The sequence below is a fragment of the Sceloporus undulatus genome, chromosome 1, assembly GCF_019175285.1.
Source record: "Sceloporus undulatus isolate JIND9_A2432 ecotype Alabama chromosome 1, SceUnd_v1.1, whole genome shotgun sequence".
In the NCBI taxonomy this organism is placed as follows: Eukaryota; Metazoa; Chordata; class Lepidosauria; order Squamata; family Phrynosomatidae; genus Sceloporus; species Sceloporus undulatus.
Genome location: NC_056522.1, coordinates 42967513 through 42978243, shown reverse-complemented (window position 1 = coordinate 42978243; position 10731 = coordinate 42967513). Strand labels below are relative to the sequence as shown.

At 44.5% G+C, this 10731-nt stretch overlaps 1 protein-coding gene across 5 annotated transcripts in view; it reads left to right on the top strand.

Moving 5' to 3' along the window:
• Window positions 1–253: 253 nt before the first annotated feature.
• The window catches only part of TLR5 (toll like receptor 5), a 37135-nt gene continuing 26657 nt past the window's right edge, over window positions 254–10731 (top strand). Inside the window, exon 1 of one of the 5 annotated variants that reach the window (XR_006100798.1) lies at window positions 254–373. The gene's annotated coding sequence lies outside the window, so the exon portion shown is untranslated. Of the gene's footprint in view, window positions 374–6339; window positions 6495–10731 lie in introns of those variants that run through there. The other 4 variants (XM_042440865.1, XR_006100799.1, XM_042440901.1 and 1 more) reach the window with 4 other exon arrangements.

Here is a 10731-nt window from a genome sequence, read left to right as displayed (position 1 = left end):
GAAAGGCGACATATAAATTAAAGAAAAGAGAGGGAGAAAGAAAGAAAGAAAGAAAGAAAGAAACCATTAATAAGGCCACTTCTGGCAAGACAGAGAAAGCCTTTTCCTCATTTTTCTTGCTTGCCTCACACAGGAACCTGGGTTTATTTGGCTTGGAAACCTTGTTGGGTTCAGTTTACAATCCACCCCCACAGATACCATTTTAACCTTCCTTGTGCAATCTAACAGAGCCGGAGATTGGGGTAGGTTTGAGGTGTTTTTGTGTGTGTGTGTTTGTGTTTTTCATTCAGCCACAATGCTTGCCAAGCTGCTGACTGCTGTAGTTTCCTGAGGAATTAACTCCTGCCTCCTTTGCGCCTCCGAATTGGTCCCAGTGAGTCTTTCTTTCATTCTCTTTCTTTCTCTCTCGTTCTCTTTCGCCTCAGAGGCAGTCACAGCGTCACTTGGGGGGTGCGGGGGGTGCTCTCAGGTACAGCTTGTCTCCTGGTCCTCTTCCAGACTCCAAAAAACAGATTCTAGACTCCAGTCTAAAAACAGCTTTTATTAAAGAAGAAAGAAACCAAAATAGACAGGTCTGTGACTTTTTTGTCAGATCTAAAGCCATAGTGCATGCAGGCTTTTATAGTAAATAGTAAAATCCCTCCCCTTGAGTTTGTGGTATTCTATAATTGGTCCCTTTAGCCTCAAGCTTCCCATGCTTTCATAGAATCATAGAATCATAGAGTTGGAAGAAACAGCAAGGCCATCCAGTCCAACCCCATTCTGCCATGCAGGAACTCACAATCAAAGCACCCCTGACAGAAGGCCATCCAGCCTCTGTTTAAAGACCTCCAAAGAAGACTCCACTCCTTTCTGAGGGAGTGTGTTCCACTGTCGAACAGCTCTTGCTGTCAGGCAGTTCTTCCTAATGTTAAGGTGGAATCTCTTTTTCCTGTAGCTTGCATCCATTGTTCTGTATTCTAGTCTCCAGAACAGCCAAAAACAAGCTTGCTCCCTCCTCAATGTGACACAACCTCAAATACTTAAACAGGACTATTGACCATCTTGATGATGTAATGCTTAACAGTCCCAGAGTCCGGCACATGGAAGATCCGTGTGAATATGCAGCCTTCCACCACCGACAAACATGACATCCTTGAAACTGTTATATGACTGTGAGCTAGTCATTTATCATTATCTAAACATACGAACCATATCAAAAACAAAACACCAATCAATCTTAGTAACATAATAATAATAATAATAATAATAATAATAATTTTTATTTCTATCTTCCCGCCTCTCCCAATGGATTGAGGCGGGATCACAGCAGAGTTTAAATTACACTTACAATATTGCAGCATTAGTTACTGCATTATAACCATAAACATATAATCAATAATGAACACTCTTGTCCAAACAGGTATGTGTATTTATATATTATTGTTTTAAGCCATGGAGCTTACTCCAACTTCTCCCCTTATATAAGCCACTGGCTGCAGAGTAGGAACATCCCATACAATCCAAGCCTAGCTGGTAAGGCTTTTTTTTAATCAAAGGCCCAGTACAGACGGGCAGGGAGCGGCGTGTCCGTGCTGAGTCTAGGCTTTTGAAGTGCGCACTAACTGCATGTTCCGGAACCTAGTCCTTACGGACTCCGTCCACACGGTGGCCACCATGATGACGTCGCCGCCACGCAGCACACAGATGTCACTTCCATTTAGAGCAGCTTCTTTTTGGCAGCATGTAGGTGCCGCACGGTGCTGTTGCTGTGGCACCGACAAGGAGGAAAAACGGGTGGCATGGAGTCGCCCGTCTGTACTGGGCCAAAGTTATATTTCACAGCCTTTTCAACACAATTAGAATGCCTTAACCCTTAAAGAACCAACTCAAGGTTTATACAGGTCTATCTAAATATAAACTATAAATCCCAACTCTAACTCCAATCTCAACTGTAATTTTGAATGAATGAATGAATGAATGAATGAATGAGTCTTTATTTATATACCGCTATTCCCATGATCACAGTGGTTTACAATCAATAAAACATATGAAAGCTACAAAATCCATTAAAAAGAAATCCCCCCCACATTAAACAGTACAGTACAAACAATAAAATATCCATCATTCAATTACAATTTAAAACAGTTAAAACCAATAGCACCCATAACAACCAATGCACTACAGCAGCACAAGAGGAGAAGAGAGGAATTAAGGAATTTAACCAAATTTCTGGCAGGACAGCATCACACAAATGTGATGACAGGTGTGGACAGCACCAGGTAATATCCTAAAAGGGGGTGGGGGTGACACCACTGTTCCTCAGACTTCTACCTCTTGGCAGAAACAGCCTGTGGCCTTCATTTGCTTCCCTTTAAAATGCTTTAAGAGATGGCAGGAGTGGAGTGAAACTCAGTGGGAGGATAAAGGGGAGGCCCCAGAATTTTTTAAAATTCAAATGTCAAAATTTGAAAATTGAACTTTTATTTTTTTTAAAAAATGAAACTAATTTTTTAAATTTTTCTTAAAAAAACATTACATTTTAACCATTTTACAAGTAATTTTACAAGTAACATTAGTGCAAAAAAGCATTGCTAAGGTATGAAATGGGAGGAGGTCAATGAGGGGTGACACCATGAGTTGCCACACTGAGTGACACCAGCATTAGTGATGTCACTCTAGTAGGAAGGGGAAACTATTGCATGTGGAGCGCTCAGGGTACGGAGGGACTTCAGCTGCATCTGCACTGCAGAAATAATCCTGTTTGACACCACTTTAAGTGCCTTGGCTCAATGCTGTGAAATGCTGAGAGTTGTAGTTTGTTTTGGCACCAGAGCTCTCTGACAGAGAAGGCTAAATGCCTCACAAAATTACCATTCCCAAGATTCCATAGCACTTAGCTAAAGTGGTGTCAAACTGGATTATTTCTGCAGAGCGGGTGAAGACTTTCCTTGCTGTTGGAGGGTTTCCTTTTGTCAGTGAAGCAAGCTCTTCATTATTTAACTGGAAGGATGGGGCTCTTGGCACCCAGTTGAAACCTCAAAGCTTTATTTGGGGCACAACTCCCAGGCTGCTTTATTTTTCTCTAGTCGCTACAGAGCTGGGAATAGGCACTGATAATGTAAAACAAGTCAAGAGATGCCAGTTTGGGTAACTCTCCCTTTGGTTTGAGGTAATCATCTCTCAGAAAATGCAATCCCAGTTTAAGAGAAACTCCTCTTCCTATTGTAAGACCCACTGCTGATAGGGTTGCCATAACTGAGGAGCTCCGAACCGGGACAAATGTAGGACAAGGCTTTAAATGTAGGACCTTTTTTTTTTAAGGTCCTACATTTTAAAACCTTGTCCTCCTGCTCCTTCCCGGCTTGGGAGGAAGCCTCGGCCTCCTCTCAGGCTGGGAAGGATGCAAGGGCTGCTCCTCATCGCGGTGATCACCGCGGTGGGAAGCAGCCTCCTCCCGGCCCCCACTCCCTTCCCTGGCCTCGGTAGAGGCTTGGGCCTCCATAGAGGCTGGGAAGGAGGGTGGAGAGCGCCCGCGATCGCCGCGATCGCGGGTGGCCCCCACTCCCTTCCCTGGCCTCTGTGGAGGCTTGGGCCTCCATAGAGGCCGGGAAGGAGGGAGGAGAGCGCCCGCGATCGGCGCAATCGGTGCGATTGCGGGCGGCCCCCACTCCCTTTCCCGGCCTCTGTGGAGGCCCAAACCTCCAGAGAGGCCGGGAAGGAGGGAGCAGAGCCAGGCCGCCTCCCTCGCCGGCGGAGGAGGCCAAGCAGGGAACGGAGGCAAGGCTACTTTCCCTGCCTGGTGTCCGTTGCGTGGGTAGTGTGTGTCCCGGGGGCGGGGCCAAACCGGGGCGGGACCGTGCGGACCTGCCCCAAACCGGGAAAGTCCCGCCCCCTGGCGGGATATGGCAAGCCTAACTGCTGAGCAACTAAATTTGGCATTTCTGAAGTCATATAAATGCATAGCCATTCAAGTTTCCCTTCCCTAATCACTGGGGAAAGAGAGACTGAGCTCTGTTGCAGATGAAACATATGAAATTGTTTCATCTCCAAAAGTGTTTCTGAGCACATATAGGTTCTTTTTTAAAGAAAAGAAATATATCGGAGTGTTAAATGACTTAGTTCTGAGATGGGAATAGAGAAAATTAATCAAAGAAAGTGACTCTTAATACACACACACACACACACACACACACACACTTACTTTTTCATCATTAGTCTGCAGATGGTATGGGGAGCAAGGTTTGGGATTGGTTCTCAGGAGTTTAAATCATGACATGTCTTTTGGAAACCAACCCCTAGATCTGGAGTGGGCAACTCAGGATGTGAGGGGTATGTTTTTCTCCTGTGCCCTTTCCACTTTCAGTTGATTTTTGGGCAGTTGGGTAGAGAGTATGTGGTGCGGTGCATGCAGGGCTTGGGAAGTTGAGGGCTTAAAAACCACTGCATTTTTCAGTGGTTTTGGCCCATTTTTGACCAAAAATTGTCTCACAACCTTAGAGTCCAGATGGGCTTCAGGGACTGCCAATTGGAGTCCCGAGGGCCACCTGTGATCCTTTAGACTGCACTTTGCCAATCCCTGTCCTATAGTATTGAGGAGTCATGTGGAGAAGTTGGAGTACTACCAAACTCCCCATTACCACTACCATACTTTGCAACAGTACTACAAAAGTAAATAGTTGTAACAATTTAAATCTCTGCCCTAGATTGCAGTTTGCCACAGTTATATATATACATATTTAAGAATTTTGCAATATCCAGCCACTTTGTACCACTTTACACATGATAGCAGCAGCTAACTCTGTAATGTTATAATTTATAAATAACATTTATGGGAATTTGGTAATAAAATTCTGCCTTTATGTGGAAGCCACATGTTGGTCGTACTCAGAAGTTAGCTCTGTTCCTTTAACCATTCCCACTGGCATCCCAATTCATGGTTCAGTAATCGTTGCCCTCATGGATGTCTCTTATTCTGTTTTATTGAACGGATGTACCTTTTTCCCTTTTGAATGGATTTAATTTATTGGCTCAAATGCCCCTTCCCAATTAATTGGCTTTAATTAGACTGAATAATTATTTTGTTTATGTGATTTTCTCAGCATTGTTTCAGATATGGTAAGCTCATTTAGCTTTGCCCCAGCAGACTTCCCTGGTTTCTGTAAATCATTTCTCAGCAAGGTTTCTAGAAAGAATAGCTTTTCTATGCCAGGTTTCATACCAGAGACATGACTCAGCACAGGTATTACTGTGGATGGCTCAGCACCAACTTATGTCTTTATCTTATGCAGGAAAATATATATTTATCAAACAGGACATAAAGTCTGTCAGTCATAGACTTATAAACCCCCTGAGTAGAACTTTTTGGTTCTGCTGAAATTCTGAAATTCTCATACAAGATTCTGTCCTTGTATGTATACATGAATGTGCTGTATTCTCATTCATATACCCCAGTTCTGGTGATCATTTATAAGCAGAAAACTTTCATAAACATAAAGTAAGTTTGATTCTTTGACATTTCTTTTCCTTTTTTCAAGTCACTGATCTTTGTAGACAGCTAACATAGATGTGTATGGAACGGAAGGCTAGTAATTTGCATACATTTGCTTTGTAGAGTTACTATAGCTTTAAAATTGGCACTGCAGAATTGATAGCAAGTGGTACAGCATCAGTACCTTGTGCACTTTTGACACTGAAAACTGAATGTGCTTAAAGACCCAGGTAGCAGCCTAAAATCAAACATTTGCCCCATGAGGTATAATGACACCCAGTAACCTGAACCTGCAGATAGCTGCATCTGCTAGGGGGCAAGGTAATGCCACAATACCTCTGGAATAATTAAGTATATAAATATAATAAAATGTGAATGCATATATAGGAGCAGTCCAGACCAGCGCTTTGTGCCAACCTGGCCACATACTAAGGTTGCGCGGGGGCGGAGCAACTGCATTCCCCGCAGCCCTAGTACATGGCATTCGTGGCTTTCATATTTGCAGTTTTGACTATTTGCGACTTGGTAGCTGCTGCTTATCAAGATCAAGCTCTTCACCCCATCCTGCTCACCATCCCTCTCAGCCAAAAACAAACAAACAACACTTTACCTCCCTTACTTTGCCAAGGTTTGCATTCCCCTCCTTTCCAAACCTTTCCTATACTAGCGGTCTGATTGGCATAAAAGATCCCCCTCCACCCTCCCTCCCTCCCCTCCCCCCCCCCCCCAGCCACAAACCTTTCCACTTTCAATCTCATTAGGAAATATCCACCTTCTCTCTTCCCCCACCCTCCTCCTCCTCCTTCCTCTCTCTCCCAGCCAGGCAAAAGCAACACCCTCCCTTCCCCATTTTGCCAGACTTGGCATCCCTTACATTTCCAAAATTCTTTCACTTTCAATCTGATGTTAGCAGCTATCATCAGGAAGGATCCACCTTCTCCTGCTTTGTGGCAAAGTCTAGCAAAGTAAGGAGGGAAGGGTGTTTGGAATCGATGGGAATGCAAACTCTGGCAAAGTAAGGAAGGTAAAGTGTTGCTTTTTTTCTGGCTGGGGGCGGGGGAGAGGAGGGGAATCTGTTATGCCAACCAGACTGCTAGCATCTGAAAGATTTTGAAAGGAGGGAAATTCAAACTCTGGCAAAGTAAGGGAAGTAAAATGTTGCTTTTTTTTTTTTTTTTTTTTTTTGGCTGGGTGGAATGGGGAGTGGGGGGATGCAGGAGAGAAGATGGATCTTTAAGGAGGCCTGGTGGCTCAGTGGTTAAATGCCTGTACTGCAGCCACTCACTCACAAACTGCAAGGTTGCGAGTTCAATACCAGCCCAGGGCTCAAGCTTGACTCAAGCTTGCATCCTTCTGAGGTCGCTAAAGTGAGTACCCAGCTTGTTGGAGGCAATTGGCTTACACATTGTAAACCGCTTAGGGAGTGCTTAAGTGTACTGATAAGCGGTATAGAAATGTACTTGCTGTTGCTAGTTGTTCTCTTTCCTAATCAGATTTAAAATGGAAGGGTTTGGAAATGCAGGCAAGATGTTGTAAGGTTGCAAAGAGAGTAGTGCTCTTGCTGGGAGAGGACTCTGTACCGTCATGTCTGGGTGGAGCTAAGTTATTCATAATTTTTTCACACTCATGAGGGTCCTCCACCCCTAACCCTCATGAGGATGACTGTAATTAGACTCAAACAAATGGATCCTAGAGCAGATCAAGATAGAAATCTCCATGGAAGCTAAGATGACAAAACTGAGGCTGTCATACTTCAAACACATTATGAGAAGGCACGACTCACTGGAAAAAACCAATAATGCCAGGAAAGGTGGAGGGGAGCAGAAAGAGAGGAAGGCTACATGCTAGATGGATGGACTCTATTAGGGAGGTCACTAGTATGAGTTTGCAGGAACTAAGCAGAGCAGTGGAGGACAGGGAGTCTTGGAGATGTCTCATCCACATGGTCGCCATGGGTCAAGATCAACTTGAGGACAATTCACAACAACAACAAAAATGGAATAGTCAAGGAAGAAAGTGCAACGACAAGTTTGTTGCTGAACACAAAAACCAAAATACAGCGTGTCAGCACCTTTTGCGGGCTTGCCATATGTGGATGTGAGGTCATGTGACAGTGAGCCCTAATAAGGTGACTGGGGTGCGTGCTGCAGGGATGGGGCTTGATCACACATGGGATTTGCCTTATGCAAGGTGGGTCCAGAACGGTTCCCCGTGTAAGGTGAGGGTGCACTGTAATGGCCCAGAGGAATTAGACCCCTGGTTTGCTGCAGAGTTTTACCACATCTGATATGGAAACAGGGCACCTAGCTGCACTCATGTGGCCAGTAGCCCACATTGAAGCAGCAACGGGGGGCTGCTGAGTAAGAATGACAGTGTAGTAAGGTAGGGAGTACTGCAGCCATGTAAACAGCTGGGAGTTGCCGTGCTTCTTTTTTTTAAAAAAAAACCTCCAGATGACAAGGAGGGAAAGGTGGGCAGGATGGGCATAAAAAGACTTTTTAAAAAGAAGTTTCTTTGCCAGACACTTTTTGAATACAGGTATGCCTCCATACAGTGGGCTCTTGGTATCCACTGGAGCTTGGTTCCAGGACCACCCCCCCCCCCCCCCCCCGTGGATACCAAAAACTGTGGATGCTCAAGTCTCATTATATACAGTGCCATATTAAAATGGTGCCTCTTATAGAAAATGGCAAGATCAAGGTTCGCTTTTTGGAATTCTCTTTGAGGAAAATATTTTCAAGCTGTGGATGGTTGAATCTGTGGGTACAGAATCCATGGATATGGAGCACTAACTGTATATACTTATTATTCTGGCTTGTTGGCTGTAGTACATCAAGTACAGTTGGCCTTTCAAGTCCGCAAACTTGAAACCCGTGGACTTGAAAATCTGCAGGGGGCAACCACCATTAACCCAAATGGGGAGTACACCTATGGGGCTTGAATATGCACAAATTTTGGAACTCACGTGTGTGTGTGTGTGTCCGGAAAGGATCCCCCGTGAGTTCCAGGGGGTGACTGTACTGAATTGTGTGGAGTATTCTTTCTTATGTTTCTTGTTAAATCTATCTAAATGATTTCCTTCCCACTAAAAATGGTTAACACCATTCCAAACTGCCCAATTTCCCATGGGAAAAACAAACATACATAAAAGATACATAAGCATATGTATCTTTTCCCCCATGGAAAAGCATTAGGGCAGTGATGGTGAACCTTTTACAGACTGAGTGCCCAAACAGCCCAGACCCCACTTATTTATTGCAAAGTGCCATGTCCCTCTGACTTTCTAGGAAGAAACTCTGACAAACTCTGTGCTGGGGCAACAGCATGTGTGCCCACAGAGAGGGCTCTGAGTACCACCTCTGGAACGCGTGCCATAGGTTCGCCATCACTGCATTAGGGGAATTTCTCAAAGAGAAAAATATTAGAGAAGATAGTTTCCCTGTGCCTCCTACCCTGAAGCCTGCCATTAGCAACAGAACAATACACATGCAAATCACTCCTGCCTTCCCAGGTCACACAGTATATTTATACCCAACCCCTTTCCAGGCAAGCATTCTCTGAAGATGCCAGCCACTAATGCTGGCAAAACGTCAGGAAGAAACTCTTCTAAAACATGGCCACATAGCCCGAAAAACTCACAAAAACTATTAGAGAAGGGAGTTTCCCTGTGCCATGTCTAATGCTAGTGTTCTGCTGCAGATCACAGGCACTGAAGCTAGATTTTAAAAGAGAGGGAGACTTGAAGGAGAGACACAATGGAAGAGTTTGTCCTTTAAGAGGTTGCATAGGATATCTGGAAAATAATTATTGGGAGAGCCCTGCAATCATGATTTCATGTTTGCTGAAGTTATCATTTCATCCTGTTTAATTTATTCCTTTTCAGATGATTGGCTTCTGATGTTTACTTTAAGATGAATGGTTTCACAGTCTTGTCATTTTTATCACTGTAATTGTTTGTCTGCTTTATTACAATCATCCTGCTTTGGCCAAACATTTAAAACAAATCTATACTGCAATGTGCAGGACAGGAAAGTTCCCATGTGGGGGAAGGACCTTAGCGTTTGCTTGCTGCTCTGTAGAAGGAAAAATAACTGTTTGTGATCTGATCACAGTAAGCAGAGAACTTCCATTGACCTGATTATCAGAGTTGCTGGATCTTTCTTCTTTCCTTTTGACATTGAAGTGAGAGATGATTCACATAGACACTTGGGGGTGTGTCTTTTGCCTCTAGTCTCTTTCCTGAGTACTCAATGTTCTGCACATCTTTTCTGTTTATGCAGCTTGCTACAGGAATAGATTGGAAGGGAACATTACAGTATGTCTATAGTGTATGTTTTGATACCCCAGTTGACATTTTTTAGGCTATTCTTCTGATATCCCTTAATACAAGAAGGGATGAATATTCATTTCCTCATGTTATACAGAGGAACTGAGGCGGTTTACAGACCGCCAAATAGTACGTATACAATACGTACTAGGGTTAGGAAGGGGCGGTGCTTCCGCACCCCCCTAACCCTAGTACGTATTCTATACGTACAAGATGGCGGCGCCCCTTCTACATGGGCGCCGCCATCTTTACGTACTGGACGCACAGCGTCCAGACGTGTCGCGGCGCCTATGACGTCGCGAGTCCGCGCCAGGCGCCTCGCGACGTCATGGAGGCGCCACAAAAAGAAGCTCCGAAATGGAGCTTCTTTTTTGCTCCGCACAGGAGCCGCGCGGTTTGGCTGCTGCGGCTCCCGCGCGGAGCAAATGGCGGCGGCGGCGGACCGCCGCTTGAGTTACTCGCACTAGCTCAAAAGTGTAGAGCAACAGGAGTTAAAATACAGACCATTGAATGAAAGCCCTGTTTGTCTATCCTTAAAATTATACATGGTGTGGGGGGAAATTGATCCAAGGGTCTTGCTCCTGATCTTCCAGAAGACCTTTATCACCTAATCAGGAAAGCTGTGGCTGTCCGTAAGCATCTTGAGAGAAATCTGAGGTCATCCACTGAATGAAGTACTTCTTGAAACAATGCTTAGTGGAACTATGGAATTCACCACCACAAGATACAGTGATTTAAAGGGTATTTTAGATAAATTCATGGATGTTAGGGCCAACCATGGATACAGATTAAGCTAGCTATGGCCTGTTACAGACAGTCAAAATAAAGCTGCTTCGAGTCACAGTGGAGGTATGGTGTTTCAATGATGCATGCGTCCTAAGAGTCCAGAAGTTGCACCAAAGCCATGCTCCAGCCCTAAGGACTGGAGCGTGGC